Below are 18,831 nucleotides of genomic sequence, written 5' to 3' on the forward strand. Positions count from 1 at the left end.
AATATGAGATATTTAATGCGTGTCACTATTTCATATCGCACAGCACGAATACATTTCAGGCAATGAGGTTTTTTACGATTGTTAGTAAAGTAGGGAAAACAAGGAGTTCCAACGTACTGACAGGGTAATCTATTCAAGTCCATGCATGTACATGTTTTAAATAATTAGGACACAAGAACTTTCTAGACATTCGAATGAGGAATAACTACTTGTCTGTCATGTATTATCAAGTCTATATAAATAAAAGAGTATATAAGTGTAAGTGCGTTTAACCGATAAACTCTTAAACTATTGTTCACATAACAGTGAAATTGACAGGGAACATTAATCATACAGCAAGGATGGTTTATAACGAGTAAAATCTTTGTTTGGATGGATGAAGAACGAGCACAGGAATGTCGGCAAATTGAAATGCAAAATGTTCATTTTAACTTGCTGACATATAGGTTTATTAGTTTTGCGCATGTGCAAATTCACTCACAGCAAGTCGTTTAATTTTCATTTTTTTTTTTTTTTTTACCTATCTGTCGGGTTAGCTCAGCTCGGTAGAGAACTCAGGAAAATGTTTTGGTTCCGACTCAAGTTGATGGCACCCAATCATTTTTATATTTTTGAAATCAGTACCATATATATATATATATATATATATATATATATATATATATATATATATATATAGTCATCCACATACAGTACTGTTTCGCTGTATCACAGCTCATCAGTGCGGCTAGACAGGCAACTACCTCAAGTTAGGATCGAAACCCGACCGCTAATCAGCAGCTGCTGTGCGGGCAGTGAATTAACGATGTTTTGACATCGTCCGAATACCTAAGCTCGATTTGTTTACATAAAGAGCATCGCTTAATACGCCAATGGTATATCATGTATCACTTCCCAATATGCTCAACTCAAGATTATATATATATATATATATATATATATATATATATATATATATATATATATATATTATTCAATAGAGAATAGGCCCTGTGATAATAAATACGAAATCTGCATAAATTAAAATATATTTAAAAGTATTCTATGACAAGCAAGGTCAGTCAGCCATCACCCCTGCTAGTATCGTATAAAATTATAAGAAACATTTCCAGCTATTGATTGATATGACTAAGTCCAACATTCAAACTCCTTAACCTAATATTCACATGAATTTGAACAAATACATAGAAGTCATTGCTGCGTCTGTTGCTAAAAAGTTTGGTTCCCTATACCGAGCTAGAAAACTTTTATCTTGCCACTTTTATATATCTCTGCAATGCAGCATTGTCTAAGCAGAAAGTATTCTTGCCACATCTGGGCTAGTACATCAACTAGTAGTCTCTCCCTCTTAGCTATGGTTCAATAAAGACCGTCTAATCTAATAGGTCCCATAATGTCCAGCAAACTTCGTCGCATCGCCGAAGTGTTGTATCTCTGTGTTTGTTTTACAAGTACTTCAGTGGAATGTGCTCCGACAAATTCGCTGCACTATCTCTCCCAAAATATCTCGTATTATGGATCCACATAAAAGTGGCCAATAAAGGAAATCTATAAATCCCACACTTTATACATTTTCTCATGACGTGGCTTGCTAGGATAGACTTTAATATATCTTCTCGTGATAAATTGTTCGCAGTACTAAAGTAATCTCATTTCATTTGGTAAGACGTCGGAGTCAGATGTGTTCCAGTCAAGTCTTGTTAAAACGTAACAAAAGTACCGAAACAATTTGATGAGTCTATTAGTGAATTATCAATTTTAGTATGATTTTGCCATGTTACGGAGTGTGCATCTAGATACATAGATAGTAATAGCAATAAGCTTTAAATGTTTTACATCACTGGCTTCAATTGCTTGTACTTGCTTCACAATTTATACCATATTCACTACTTGAAGTCATTTAAACGAAACTAATCGATGACAAAAGATAATACTCATCTATGAGAATGCAAAATTAATCGGCAAGAAAAAGAAGGTAAGACTAATCGATAAGGAAATAGACAAACTAATTGATCGAAGGACAAAACATATAGACAATAAAAAAAAAGGCAAGAGTAATCGATACGGAACCGATGACAAAACTAATTAATACGAAAACAAACTGTTCGATAGAAAGGAGACGATAAAACAAATCGATAAATAAAAGAAGGCAAACTTAATTTATAAGACAAAACTAATAGATCAGACAAAAAGTTAAGGAACAAAGAAAATCTAATTGATAAGAAGACAAAACTAACCGTTAAGAAAAAGACTAAACTAATCGACATGAAAACGGTACAGTTATAACTACTGTTACCTCAAACTTGTTCGCTCTCTCTATCTATCTATACATAGATATATATATATATATAATTGTTTTTTTTTTTTACTATAATAATTAAATACCTACAGACACTAATGTTTTATCCTTTCGGGAATCTTCAATGCAAGGTGTCACGATTAATAACTGTCGAACGATTTGAACCCCGCAACACGAGACATCTCTGGCTTGATTAGCGAAGACTTAATCCATTCGGCTACCATTAACCACGTGAAATAGCGTTGAATTTAAACATTTTAATTTTAAATGTTCATTTACGTCAGCCAGACAGTGATCTAATCGTTATACGATGATCGATGCATATATATATATATATATATATATATATATATATATATATATATATATATATATATATATATATATATATATATATATATATATATATATATATATATTCTCTTTCCTTACACCGCTAAGCGTGCCGGACATACGTAAGGTCACTTTTATTATTTTCAGTTAAGGCTTCCTTCAGTCTTTGAAAGATTATGGATACCCACAGTAAAGCTGCCTGCGCGTGAAATTTTTGTGGCAAGAGTTGCGCAATCCGCAACCACACCTCTCCTGAATCAACATTGTTAAATACCAGTGGCAAGTGGAGGTTCAGGACGACTAGAAACAATGCCGAGCTAAGCGGAAAGCACATACAGCGCCTAGAATTTCCAAATGGTCACCCATCTGGTACTAGCCAGGCTCAACATTGCTTAACTTTGGTTATCTGGCGAGAACCGCTGTATCTATTTTCAGTTGTTACCTAAGAAAACATCAATATATATATCTATATAGTAATAATTATAACAGCCATGTACTCGTTTTTTTTTTTTTACACCATGTTATTATATGTCATTTTCTTTATCTAAATAGTATATGCTTTTGGGCCGAAGATGTTGAAATTGTTCTGCTCGTTCTGTTGGCATAATGATTAAACCAATAAAACCAGCCACAAATTACTCTGCATTCACTGTTGATTTTCTATATAACTAAAGTAAAGAAAGAATAAGAAAGTAATGTAAGTTAGAGATAGAGAGGAAGGGGGCAGATTTAGCAAGATGGCTGCCGGAAATATTGCAACGATTTTTATTCATCCGCTCTCCTTTGCTGAAATAGCTGAATTATGATTTTCAAGGTTGATATAATCGCCTTTTCTTTTTTCCTTTCGCTTCGAATGTGAAAGTGAAATATTGGAATCTCTCTTAGTGCTGCAGCAACTTAGTTATCTTTCTATTAGTGTTTTTCAAACTCGTCTTATGGAGTAATACCTCAGGAAATTCTATACTTAGCTTATTGAATTGCTTAAAAATAATGAGAATAAAATGCAGATCATCTCTGAATATTTGCAGAGTAGAGAAACGTTCGCTTCAATGTGCACCTCAGCTAATGCTAAAGTGCACATCTTTCAAACACCACTATTGAAATAAATAAGCATGGGGTTATATATATATATATAAAGCCAGGAGAATAGTTGGTCGAAAAACGTCGTGAATCAACACAAAGAAGATGAGGATAATAGTCCGCAATAAATAATTACTCATCTCAATCAGAATTCCAATTACTTAAATAGAAAATATGAAGTATTCTTTTTAATTTAATAAATAAAAAGAAATTAGTTATAGCATCTGAGTTTATGTTTTTGTTGTTTTTTTTAATTGTGAAAAGAAATTTAATTTGAAATAATTGCACAACATATATGGTATGACATTTTAATATGTTAACTAACAAGATATGTATATACATATATGTGTGTATGCTCGCGCGTATGTGTAACCTTCTCTTCTATAATATAAATCTTACCTGTCTGTTTAAATGTATGTATGTATGTTTGTATGTCTGCCTAAAACTTTCGACAGAGGCGGGAGATTTTCACGAGATTGGTTTCGTTTTGATGATCGACCATTCGGACGACAAATATCGAAAAATTAGCTCAAAACATTAATTCCTTCAGCCTCAATTGAACATTTTTCTACAAGAACGATGTCGCTTTTTTTTGCCAATATTTTCGAAATTCATCCCCTGTTTTCGAATGAATAGCCTTAATTTAAACATTCCCCACTTCCGGCTGGCGATAAACGCAACGGTAAAGACGTCACGTTTTTTTGGGTTTTTTTCCCCCAGATTCTTTTCCTCCATTGCAGTACGTGTTCGAGCCTGCTTGCTTACTATCACTTTTTATTTACTTATTTGCTTAACACACGTACCCAAAAACCCGAGCAACGCCGGGCACCCAGGCTAATATTATAAAAATATTAACACGAATTAATATATATATATTCTTACATGTATTAATATATATATATATATATATATATATATATATATATATATATATATATATATCAAATACATACATAGCACATATTAATATATATCTATACAATATTATATAAACATTAACACGTATTATATAAACAAGCTGTTAGTTTTGTTGTCTATTTCTAGAGCACAGCTTCAAAGATTCCTCGCCAACCTCATAGTTATATGCAAACTTGCATACGATTTTAAAGTGATAATTATATGGTACGTCAGCTGTGCTGATTCGACATTTTCCGAATTGAGATATAATTTCGAGTTGCAGCCTTAGAGAAGAATAATCCAAAATATATTAAAAGTCACATCATATTTTTTAATACATATCGCTTTCTTTAACTTCTTAACCCTGTGAGAACTTTGGGGAGGCAATAAACATTGTGTCAGTTTTGGTTGTCAGGCAGACTTAATCCTGTGCCCTACGAAATAAAAATAAGTAGGCTTATATGAACAGGCTTAACTATAGGTAAGGGATCGATATGAAAATGCTCAGAAAGATGAATAGACAGATAAACGAATAGATCGAAATGATGAAAACCAAATAGAATAAACTTATTTATGGGAATAGTTCGATAGATATACAGGGTAACGATAAATTTGTAACCCTAAAGAAAAGTCCACTACATCTTTTATTGAAAAAATCAATTCAGGTAACTTGATTATGTAGTAGAGCTGACGTCTATTCGGTGTAGCAGCCTTCAGTCTCAATCACCGTCTCGATACGGGTCCGGAATTGGGAACATGCTTTTTCCACATGGGCCAACGGAAGCTCAACGAATACCCAACGGATGGCGGCCATCAGGCTCGCTTTGATATTCTGAGAGGTCATGTTGGTGATGTTCTCGACGTATTACCAAACGAAGTAATCCAGAGGTTTCAGGTCTGGGGAGGAGAGAGGCAGTAAGAGAAGAGTACAAAGTCGTAGAACTCCTGAAGTGAAGCCGAGGTCTGCTAATTGCCACTTGATTGCATCAAGGGATCACCACGCTTTTAAACACATCCGGGTACACTTTGGTGTTGACTGTCAAGACGACTTGGAAGATTTGAGGCGGCATAATGTGGCCTTCACTTGAAACCACACAAAAGACCATAACTGTGGCCGGAAATTTCGTTAAGCTGTGTTGTCAAATGTTGAACCATCTGGATTTGCATTTTGAGAGTGCTGGAAATGGTCCTGCTGTCATAACTTGGATCGGTAGCGAGCAGCGGCGCATCTTCGATCTCGCTCGTTAAACATTGTGTCACTTTCAGACATGATAGAAGGCGCTAATCGCTCCTTGGGTTTGTACACAACTGGCCAATTAGTATATGTTCTGCAACAAGAATAAACGGTTTTCATCAAACGGAAATGGAATCATGTTGTCTTTTGTAATGCAACAATTTTATCCTTCCATCCTGTACAGGATATGCAAAGAAGAAAAATTCCTGACGTGAGTGGAAAATGGAAAAGAGGAGTAATAAAAAGAAGCAGAAAAAATTCATTCGCTGAGATGGATATATATATATATATATATATATATATATATATATATATATATATATATAGCAAGTAAAACGCATGTGTGTGTTTGTGTGTAAGAGAGAGAGAGAGAGAGAGAGAGAGAGAGAGACAGAGAGAGAGACAGAGAAGACGAGACAAGACGTCTGCTCTTGTAATATTCCACCGCAGGCTATATCTTTACGATTCTATGTAATTACTCTCGTATGCTTCAGGTGTATGAATCATATCATTGACAATATAGGTTAACAGACGCCAACAACAATTAATATACCGACATAAATATATGAATAGATATATAGGGATGGAGATATTAACATTATTTGCGAAATCAATGCATACATATGCAAATTTATTAAACATGTAAACGAAAGAAAGAAAAAAATAAAATATATAATTTGATTTTTTTTGTTTATGCCTCGAGATGCTTTCGCTCTTTCTCTCTCGCTCTCTCTCTCTCTCTCTCTCTCTCTCTTTATCTCTTTCTATCTGTACCTATACATATGGACCGTCCAGTCGTGCTTTCTTGAATTTTGTCTTCGACGATCAGACTAATCGATCCTTTAAAAAATGGATAATAGGTGAATTATATTTATGTAACAAGTAAACGAAAAAGAGGAAAAAATGAAATAATAGCCATACATATATGATTTTATTTTTTTTGTTTATCTCTCACACACACACACACACACACACACACACATTGGAATTTTTTTATAAACATTAAGATTTCACTCACTTCTGGTCTATTGTGGATAATCTAACGGTTTCAAACAATGACTTGAAAGATTTTCAAGTTTTGGTCATCTTGAAGTGTTTTCCCATCTAGTCACACTTAAGAACTGTGATACAATGAAATAGTTTTTCAGTGGATAACTAAACAGCTAGGGGGAGAAGTTTGTGTGATAGTCGGGGATAAATGAGAAGTATGATAGAAATGCGAACGAACAAAAAAAGGTTTAAGAAGAAAGAATAAGTGGCTTAGTGGGGGATGCCCTTTTCTCTACCCTGCAACCTCTCTCCCATGGAAGAGACATTGTGAGCCTATCCTTGTTTTATCGTTATTTTCATGGCAGGTGCTTGTCTGAACTCCAATCTCTGGTCCTCCCTCGCCAATCTTTCAAGAAAAACACCCGTCTAGCTGAATCCACTGTGAAAAATTTCCCCCACTCTATATCTGTGCCTAAATCAAAACGTGGATTCCATTCTTTCTTAGAACTGCACGCCTGTGGAACTCTGTTCCGTCTGCCTGCTTCCCACCGGACTACAAATTGCATGTGTTCAAGTACAACGTTAACAAATTCCTAATGAACCGCCCCCTTAAGTAAATACTTCATCAAATCTCCACACTAACGTAATGTACTTGCAATAACCCTTATCCCTGAGTGGCTTCCGGGCTTTGATAAGTGGTGATCACTGTGTAAAAAAACTATATAAATAAACCTGGTGTTTACAGTATTTTCATAGATTAATAGATAAATAAATCGAATTGTTTGATGGAAAGAAGCAAGGAATAAATAAAGAGATGTACGATTATATATATATATATATATATATATATATATATATATATATATATATATATATATATGAAGAGAGAGAGAGACGAGAGAAAGAGCGAGAGAGAGAGATCCATGTATGTATCAATACATATCTTATTTTGTTCTTTAGTCTTCACAATCCATGAACAAGTTTCTGACAAAAGGGGAAAAATTACTGCTTTGCGGTCAAAATCTATCCATCCAATACTAATCATTGCTTTTAAGTAATATTTTTCCTTTTATTTTTAGTTTCTTACATCAAGTGGCTTCCACCCTTGTCTGGAGCGACTTCCATAAAAGACATAATTTTAAAAGATATAAAGATCGGTAGGTAGGTAAAAAGATAGGTACGCATGTAGATAGAAATATCTGAGAGACAGAAAGCAGGAGCAAGAAGAAATAAACAGAAGGACGTCCATTTTTGATAGATAGATAGATAGATAGATAGATAGATAGATAGTTCATTGACATTTTGTGATAATTATCCTCGTAAAACTGACGCTGTGCGCCGTAGGTGAATGAATCATATCAGTGATAATGTGAATTAAGTGATTTATAGTAAACTTTTCGTTTCCTTTAACCCTGATAAGATCTGAAACCAATCACATCAACATGTCCTTCTAATATGTGTTGGTCGTCTTTCTGCCCCTGCATACGATGAACTATTTCATTTACACATGGGAAAGAATCTTGTAAGCATTGCACCCTATTTTCAGCGTCATTATGAATACATGCTGCTTTTTTAATCTAATTAATGTATGGATCCATAGATGAATAATAACCACATAAGAGAGATAGAGGGGGGGGGGAATAAAATGAGAGAGAGAAAGAGAGAGCACAAGTATACAATAAAAATAATCTATTTACTTACATGGAAAGGGAGAAAGAAAGAAACAAATTAAAATTAAAGCAATTGATAAATAGAGAGATCCGATAAATATGTACTGAAAGGCAAAATAAATTATGGAATGAAAGAAAGAAGGAAATAAAAACAATACATCCATTAAGACATGGAACAAAGCGCGAGCGCGTGTATGGCGGTTGTATGAACATGCTGAGTCGTGTGCGAAGTGACGTCACGGAAAAGAAAAAAGACTATAAAAAGAACGTGTGCACAGACTTACGATCATGTTCGAGAGGATATAGGTCAGAGAGAAGGAACACAATCATGGTTTATTCGGGAAAGTACTCGGAAATAAATGTTATTGTTACGATCGAAAAATAGCAAGTTGAGTTATTGTCTTCTGTTCCTTGCGACGTACTCTACTACAACATGTTGGGTTCCGAGTATCAATATGTTAAGGTGTGTGAAAACATGTATTATGTAACAGATAGATAGATAGATAGATAGATAGATAGATAGATAGATAGATAGAATCAGATGACTAGGCCTTCAAACTAACTTTACAACAAAGCGTTAGCTACCTATATTTTCTTTATTGTTTTCCCTCCATCCCGAACTGTACCCTTATGCATCATATATCTGACATCATAGATGTAGCACTCTCCCTTGACACTAGCGCCCAAATACATGTATTTGGTGACTTTAACGTTTATCACAATAACTGGCTTGGCTTCTCTAACTACACGGACACAACTGGTAACATCATCTACAACTTTTTCTATGTCCCATTCCTTAACACAGATAGTAACATTCCCGATCCGTCTTCCAGATCATAAGGACTAGCACGCCCCACTTCTGGTTCTATTTCTGACAACAGTTCCTGAGGATGGTGTAACAAATGACCATATCCCACTCGGTATTGTTGATCATGCTGTGATAATGATAGTCATGGCTCTAAACTCTCGTTTCCAAGTTGCTCAAAACGACAAAGTACTGCAATAAGGCTGACTAAGATGCCATTAGAGATCACATCAGAGATGCCCCATGAGGAAATACCTTTTCTCTTCCTGTGGAACAGTGCGCAAATAAGACCACGACTGTACTATTACAAATCACTGAGGTGTTTCTAGTTCTTTCCAAACTCTTCGGCAAATGCTTTAACGAATCATGCTTTACTAACTGCCGGAAAACTGCTTCTATGGTACCAGCTTACAAGAATTCTGGCGAAAGAACTGACCCATTAAATATTCGCCCTATTAGCCTCTTCCTTAATAACGATAAAGTAGAGGCAGACTCGCAACGTCTCGTCTGTGGAAAAATCAAGGAAAGATAAGACGATTTTAGCAGCTCCTGCCCAGATATGGCAACAATACTCCATCCTTGGACGTACTTGGCTCTTATACAGGTAGAGAATTGCATCAATAATAAGATATCTACGAGACAGGTAGAACGATCCCACTATTTTTCCAGCAACCTTGGCAACGGATTTGTAAATATATTTTTTAAAAAATGCTAGCGAATATTCGAGCATGTTTGCTATTTGACGTGTTTACAAACACCGACGCCACGTGCTTGTGCCAATGTCAAGGTCGAATCACCAGTGGTAGTTGAAATGTGCGCCGGTCGCCGCCAGACCCCGGAGGAACTCCAGCATTTATACTCTGAGCTGCTGATTTCTGCCCATCAACCACTATTCTTATGAACTTATCAGAGAGAAATGATTTAATAATTGCAAAGACATTTCCAGTTATACCGTAGCTGTAGATTTTGTAGAGTAGACCTTTATGCCATACCCTATCAAAGGCCTTTGACATGTCAAGAGCAATTGCCCTAGAAAGAAAGCCTCCGTCGCGAGATTCGCTAATTTTATGAGATATAACTGTTAGTACATCTGCTGTAGATCTAACAAAACGGAAACCATATTGCATGTTACCGAGAAGTTTATTATTGCTGAGGTGGTTGACTACTTCTCTATTTTACACGATTCCAGTAACTTATGACGCATAGGAGACTGATTGGTCTATATTGAGAGGGAGACGACCGATCACCGGAATTATTAAATACGGGACGTACTGATGAGGTTTTCCAGGGTGTTGACATCGCTTAAACAGCTTTATAAGTATGGGACCTAGTTCTGGTTGAAGCTTTTTGAGCATTATAATAGGAATGCTGTCAGGGCAAATTGCTTTATTGGAATCAAGGTCTTTAATTAGCTTGGTAACATACCGCACATATATTTATATTTCGCATAGCGTGTTTTCAGATACAGGAAGAAATAGGAGGTTAGCGGCCATGATCGCATGGGATAGTTTTTGGCAAAGAGTTTGGCTTGATCCGATGCTGATGAGATTACCTCAGGTCCATTGATGATGGTTGAGATAGTGCACACACTTTTGTTTAGGACCCTGTTTGTTATTTGCCAAAATAGGTGGGAACCAGCCGCTGCTCAGTTATTTGGACTTGACGGGCTGAGTATACAACTCTCTCCAGTTCTTTATTACTATTTTACAGTGGTTGCTGGCAGTCCTTGAGGCGGCTTTAATATCAATGCATCTATTACGTTGGAAGCAAGGGAAATAGTGATTTCTGTGCGCAATTGCAGCAGCACATTCTAGAGAGAACCACGATTGGCTGTTTTTGCTGAAATATTTTTGGAGGGTATGAAGCGGTATAAACTTATAAACAACCATACCGTCAGGTCTGATACTATAGAAGACACGTTCCTTTTAAACATGGACCGCAAAGGTAGATCTGATATAAATGTACGAAAGCTATCTCAGTCAGCCATATACTGTAACTCCTCGGCCTAACGTTCACAGGAAACATGAGTTGGAACAATTACATTGGGAGCATTGCCAGAAGAAGGTAGGCTCTCTCTCTACCGTGCTAGAAAGCTACTAACGCCCGAACGTATCCTGTATCTCTATAAGGCCACTATTCGCCCATGTATGGAGTATTGTTATCATATTTGGGCTGGTGCATCTGCTACTAGTCTCTCGCACCTAGACAAGGTTCAAAAGATAGTCTCCAACCTGAGAGGTCCTGACCTGTCATCTAAGCTTCAGTCTCTGTCCTATAGACGAAATGTTGCATCCCTCTGCCTGTTCTACATGTATTTTAATGGTGAGTGCTTTGATGAACTGCAAGCACTTGTGCCCCCACGGCGTAAATACCCTCGACAAATCCGACAAGCAGCTAAATCACACCCCTACACAGTAGAGATTCCTAGATGTCCTAGATCCTAGAAAGCTTTCTACTCCAGTAGTTTCTTCCCCAGAACCGCTAGATTTGGAATTCCATTCCGGGTCCCTGCTTCCCCAACTGTACTGACATATAGAAGTTCAAGTGTAACGTGAACCTACATCTTGCTGCCCAATTCCCTACATAGTTCCCCAGTAGCTCATGTCCCTGATAGTAGCCCCCTACACCAAAGTGGCAATATGCCTTGTTTAGGGTGAAAATGTACTAAAAACTTTTTAAAGGACGATGAAGAGGTATGTCGAAGGACTTATTACATTTTGTTTTTTATCTTAATTGATACAACCGAGTGGTCGGAAGATCTCAATGGGGAAAGAACGGAAGATAAATATAACTCAGGCCAAGTTGTGACAAAAAGGTCTTGGAGACTTGCATACTGACCAGCAGTACACGGGTGGGTTCGAAACAATCTGAGATCATAAGCAATGGAGAAATTGTGACAGAACATCCTCTCATCATCTCTCTTGTTTGAGTGGGGTAACTATTTTACATTGTGAACATTGAAGACTCCACAGGCGTGAATGTTAGACGAAGGATGTGCAGACAGGATGTGGTAAATTTTCTCAGATATGCTTTTTAAAATAGAAATTCCGCTGTTGTGGGGGTAAATATAAACGTAGTGCTGTGAGCAAGTGCAATCCGAAAACATATATAGAGCAATTTAGGGAATTCTCTCGTGGTGTCCTTACCACATTTTTTTTTATTACATTTTCACCCCAAACAAGGCACATTGTCACTTTGGTGTAGGGGGCTACTATCAGGGGAAACATCTACTGGGGTACTATGTAGGGATTTGGGCAGCGAGATGTTGGTTCACGTTGCACTTGAACTTATGCATGTCAGTACAGTTGGGGAAGCAGTGACCTGGAATGGAATTCCAAAGTCTAGCAGTTCTGGGGAAGAAACTACTGGAGTAGAAAGATCTTTTACATCTAGGGATCTCTACAGTGTGGGGGTGGGATTTTGCAGCTTGTCGGGTCTGTCGAGGGTGTTTACGTCGTGGGGGCACAAGTGCTTGCAGTTCATCAGATCATTCACCATTATAATACTTGTAGAACAGGCAGAGGGATGCAACGTTTCGACGATGGGACAGAGGCTGAAGCTTAGATGCCAGTTTAGGGCCTATCAGGTTTTCGACTCTCTTTTGAACCCTGTCAAGGAGTGAGAGACTAGTAGCCGATGCACCAGCCCAAATATGACAGCAATACTCCATACATGGGCGAATAGTGGCCTTGTAGAGGTACAGGATACTTTCGGGTGTTAGAAGTTTTCTAGCACGGTAGAGAGAGCCCACCTTCCTGGCAATGCTCTCGATGTAATTGTTCCAGCTCATGTTTCCTGTGAACGTTAGGCCAAGGAGCTTGAGATACGTACTCTCAGATAAAGAGTCGTTGGCCATTGCTATAGGTGGTAGAGAAGGTTTCTTGTAATTATTGAATGAAACCAGTTTTGTCTTGGCGGCATTGAACGTGACCATCCATTTTTGTCCCCATTCCACTACTGATTGGAGGTCATCCTCTAGTGTTTCTGCCATTACTTTAGATATATGTTCATTTGTTTTCCTGTCGTGCCTGTTATAGAGTGTGGTGTCATCAGCATATATCCCGATCTCAGAGGCAATTTTGTCGGGAGGTCATTTATGAATATCAGGAACAGCAGAGGTCCAAGGACAGATCCCTGGGGCACTCCCGCATTTATATCATATTGTTTAGATGTACGACCGTCGAGGACAACCTGGATTTTTCTCTTATCTAAGAAGGATTTAATTATGTTAAGTATTCTACCAGTGATACCGTATGATCTAATCTTCCTGAGTAGACCCTCATGCCATACCCTGTCAAAAGCCTTGAATATATCTAGAGCTACTGCTCTGCCCTCTCCCGCTTTGTCCAGTGAATGGTATATGCGTTCAGAGATTACAGTGAGGATGTCTGCTGTGGAACGGGCTTGTCTAAATCCATATTGTTGGTCGGTCAGAAGTTTAGCATCTGTAAGGTGCTGGACTAGAGCATGGTTAATTATGGTCTCAAATATTTTGGCAAAAAGTGGGAGGAGGCTAATAGGGCGATAATTTAATGGGTCAGTTCTTTCGCCAGAATTCTTGAATACTGGTACCACAGAAGCAGTTTTCCAACAGCCCGGATAGCAAGATTCATTAAGGCATTTGTTGTAGAGTTTGGAGAGAACTAGAGCTACTTCGGCTGAGCATTTTTAATAGCACAGCTGGGATGAGGTCGGGTCCACATGCTTTTGAAGTGTCAAGGTTTATTATGATAGCATGCACCTGAGCAGGGGTGGTTTTCAGATCGTCTAGTGTGGCGTCTGTCCGCATAGGAAAGTAAGGTAGGGGTGGTTGGAAGGGTCCAGTGTGGAGTTTGAGGCAAACCGACTGGCAAGCATGTTAGCCTTGTCGGTTGCTGAGGAGACAACCTCGTGATTGTTGGTTAGTGGGGGAATTGTTGATTGCCCATTATTTACTACACTGTTGTAGATTTTCCAGAAGTCTCGAGTTCCTAGTTTTTGTGCTTCGATGCGCTTTTTAGTGGTTTCCGTAAATTCTCTCTTAGCTGTCGCTATTTCTTTCTTAACGTTATTTCTAGCTTCTATATACTTCAGTCTGTTTGAACTGGACTTATGTCGGTTAAACCTACGGTATGCATGCTGCTTTTGAGTAATGGCAGTTGCACAAGTCGACGTAAACCATTGGGGAGAGTGGGGCTTACTATAAAATTTCCGCATGGGAACATGCGCTTCGATTGCAGTTTTGAACCAGTCAGTGGTCTCGTTTGCACATTGTTCAGCAGGGAGAGAGAAAATATTTTTCCATGGAGCATCTCTAATTAGTTCCCTGATGGCTTCCCAGTCAGCCTTATTATAATATCTGGTTGTTTTGAGCACTGGCTCTTCAGTTTTGGGTCTAGAGTTTAGGGCGATTTCAACCATTATCACTGCATGATCAGCGTTCCCAAGTGGGCTGTCGGCTTTCGTTACACAGTCATCAGGAACTGTGGTCAAAAACAGATCTAATAGTGATGCGTGTTGTTCTTCCTGATCAGGGAAGCGAGTTGGAAAAGTAACAATTTGCGATAGGGGGTGAGATACAGAGAAGCTATGAGTTGCGCTGCCTGCTGCATCTGTGCAAGTAGAGAATCCAAGCCAGTTTTTGTGATGAACATTAAAGTCGCCAAATACATGTACTTGGGCGCTAGTGTCGAAGGAGAGTGCTGTGTCTATGCTGTCAGATACTTTGTTTATTATGGTGCAGTCTTGGGTCGAGGGAGAGCGGTAGAGAAAGTAAAAGTAGCTAATGTTGTGTTGCATGATTAGTCTAAAGCACATAAAGGCTTGATCATCCGTTTCTAGGTTTGTTTCTCTAGTCAAGGGAAGGGTATTACGAATGTAAACTCCAAGTCCGTGCATATGTCTGTCAGAGTCCTTACGGCAGAGTGGGAGATATCCAGGCATGTTAAAGTAGTTAGAGGGGATGGAGGAGTGTAGGTTAGTCTCACTTAGTGCTAAGATATCCGGGGTATTTGTTAGGAGAAATGCTTCAACATCAGTTAAATTAGTTCTAAGCCCACGGATATTTGTGAATGCAAGCCTCAAGGGAGGAGGCAAGTTGGATTTGTTTGACCCTAAGCCTGGTTTAAGCTTATTTTTAGGTTGTACTGTCATCATTTTTTAACGAGTTTCAGTTATGTTAGGGGAAGCCGAACAGGAGGTTATGCAGAATATCATACATGCATCACAAGTAGACCATCAGCTGACCCTCCATCAACTAGGACTGTGGCCTCAGGAAAGCCCACCGGGGATGAGTGCAGGGTCCCTTTCCATGCGCGCCATGGCATTGCAAACATCCCGATATTATACAACTGTTGATGGAGCAGCCGCTCTAAGCGCTACCAAAGAGTTAGGGCTACTGTACTACCAGTCGGAAACAGCAGCCAGTAACTGTCAATCCGGTACCCTCAACCCATCAGAGGGAGGTCAACCCAATCTAATTGCTCAGGCATATATGGTACTCAAGCATTCTCAAGTGCCCAGGTTTAGGGGTGGGGTGTGTCGGGAGTGGGGAAAACGGCGTTCATTGCCCTAGACAAGAAAAAAGATCTACCAATGGGTGTTTCTGTCGAATCACTGTGATAGTATCTCTGCGCCTGACTAATAGGCAAAGAAGGAGTATGGAAGCCGGGTGATAGGCAGGACCTATCTACTCCTTAAGCAATTTAGGTTTGCAAACCGGTAATTTGTTTGAGTCACCAGCTCTAGGAAGGTTGTCATCCAAGACTGAAGAGGCCTCCCTCCTCTTTGGTTTAGTTTCAGAGTTTTCCTTCTCTTAGACGGATGATCTGGAAAGATCTCCTGGGTCCGTCACCACTGAGAGGGTTTGCTCCGCGCCTGGGTTCTAATCCAGGTATTTCTGCGACCCCGCGTGGTTAGTTAATGTTATTGGGTTAGTTTGTAGAGGTTATATATCTGCTAAATAGTTACACTCCTCAAAGTGAATTAGGGACATTGTTATTTCATTGTTACTGGCTAAAGGGGTTGAGTAGAGCTCATGCAGTGTAAGCAACTATGATTGTAAGGAGGCTTGTTAGGAGGAGATAATGTGGTTTGAGACTTTCTCTTATATATATACATTTATTATTTTTCTTTATTTTGTTTTATTCATGTGAGCTTGGGTCTAGTATAACATTAAAGTGTGAGTAGGTGTTAAGAATTGAACTACGAGTTGTGTCCAAACTATATTTTAGATGACAGCAGGGCAAGAATAGGCCTGGTTTGGTCTCCTGTAATCAGATTTCAACCTCTGAAAGGTTGGAATGTAAACCCTTGATGTTGGAGAAGAAGGCCTTGTAGTGAGGTCTACGTTGGAAGTTGCAGTTCTGGATTTTACTCTGTATTATTTCTGGAGACTTTTTATGATCGAGTTTTAGAATTGGTGGAATAGGTCGACAAACGTGATTAGATCAGGGCAGAGAGGGAAAGTAAGGAAGAAAAACGAAGTGAAGGAATATTTTTTGTAGACCATGATAAGGTAAAGCCGTAACAATTACCTTCTAATATGGCATCGAGAAGCCCCACCTGAAGATATTGCATGGTCCAGAATCCATTCACCAAATGGCAATACAGCAGCTCCAGTACTTTGCATTTGCTGATAGGACGGCCTCCTTAGTTGTTAGTCCAAAGTTCGGGTCTCTGACTATCATGCGGATAACGTCAGCTAAGTAAAATTCTTACCTCCAGCACCCTTATTAGTGACATGGTTACAAGGATAGAAATAAAAACAGAAAATTTCCAACATCTCAGGCGGTTGCTCACACAAAATACTGTACACTCTTTATTTACAATACGATGTTAGAATCATGTTGTATATATATATATATATATGTGTGTGTGTGTGTGTGTGTGTGTGTGTGTGTGTGTGTGTGTGTGTGTGTGTGTGGATATATATGTATATATATGTATGAATAATGTAGTATATATATATATATATGAATAATGTGGTATATATATATAAATATATATATACATATATATATAAATATATATATACACACGTCGACTCATAGATTCAATGTTGAACCTAAATTTACTGCAAATCGATCATTATATTGGTGCTAACCTTCACCTCCCCGTTGTGCTGTTGAGTTGACTATAAATAAATAAACGCGATATCGTCCTGAAACGATCGTACATTATTCTAGGTTGTTGTCTTAATTTTCTTGGGCATATGAATGAACTTATACTAATGCATTAATTATAGCATATATATATATATATATATATATATATATTTATATATATATATATATATATATATATATATATATATATATATATATATAGCCATATGGTGGTGTTTTAAATATATATAGCCATATGGTGGTGTTTTAAATATATATAGCCATATGGTGGTGTTTTAAATATATATATATATTAAAGATACTTCATTTTATGTTCTATTTTAAGAGCTATTTACTATATTTTATATTATGTTTAAACCTAAGTTACGTTTTTAGTCATGAGAAAATCAGATTGTATTTCTGCGATACGTGTTAGATGGTTACTACACGGGTAAAAGAGTTTTCTTTTCCACATCAACACTAATATTAATAAACAAAATTGATGTTTACTATATTTCAACTATTTTTATATTTACTTCGTATTATTAGAATCTTAGTTGCAATAAGTTGCTAAATTCTTCGTTGCAGGTCAGGTATGTTCAAGTATTTTAGCATTACATGGGTAAAATTTGACGCCAAAATGCACTCTGAGAAATGCCAATAAACTAAACTGAAATATCAATTTCCGCCTTTTAATTAGCAAATTAAATTTCCGTTCGAACATAAAAATCGGCGCCAATATCCTGGAAATCACGTAGCTTTGATTAATAGCGTCCATCAACCACAGCTACATGCACGATTCATAAAAATGACAAGAGAAGAAAATTATGAAAACACATGGATATGGTTAAGAAAAGACCGGTTGGGCAAAGAAAAGAAATCGATACTGACAACTGCACAGAACAATGCGATTAGAACTAACTACAATAACGCTAAAATAAATAAAATATAGGCAAACAATAAATGTAGACTTTATGGATAAAGAGACGAAACGGAAAATAACACAATGAGTGAATGCAGCATAGTAGCCCTAAAATAATGCAAAAAATCAACAAAACTCGGTTGGAAAAAGCAGCGCAGTTGGAATTATATAAACGAAAGCCTTTAGAACATGCAGGCAAACGGTAAAGACACAAACCAAAATGAAAGCCACAACATTTTCTGATATTGATGTACAAAAAAGATAAACTTATTTAATCAAGGAGTCTGGACGTTATTATAGAAAAGAAAACTGCCAATTTGTAGATTTTACCGTCCCAGCAGATACAGTATAAATATCAAAGGAACAGAAAAACGAAGTAAAAAGATGGAACTTGCCAGAAAACAACATGGAGAAAGTAGATATAATACGAATGATTGTAAGAGCATTAGGAGCAATCTCGAAAAGTCTTTAAAAAAGGACAAGGAGAAATTGGCATCAAAAGGAAGATTGAAACCAT

The sequence above is a fragment of the Euprymna scolopes genome, chromosome 5 (assembly GCF_053919585.1).
Source record: "Euprymna scolopes isolate OS-2025 chromosome 5, ASM5391958v1, whole genome shotgun sequence".
In the NCBI taxonomy this organism is placed as follows: domain Eukaryota; kingdom Metazoa; phylum Mollusca; class Cephalopoda; order Sepiida; family Sepiolidae; genus Euprymna; species Euprymna scolopes.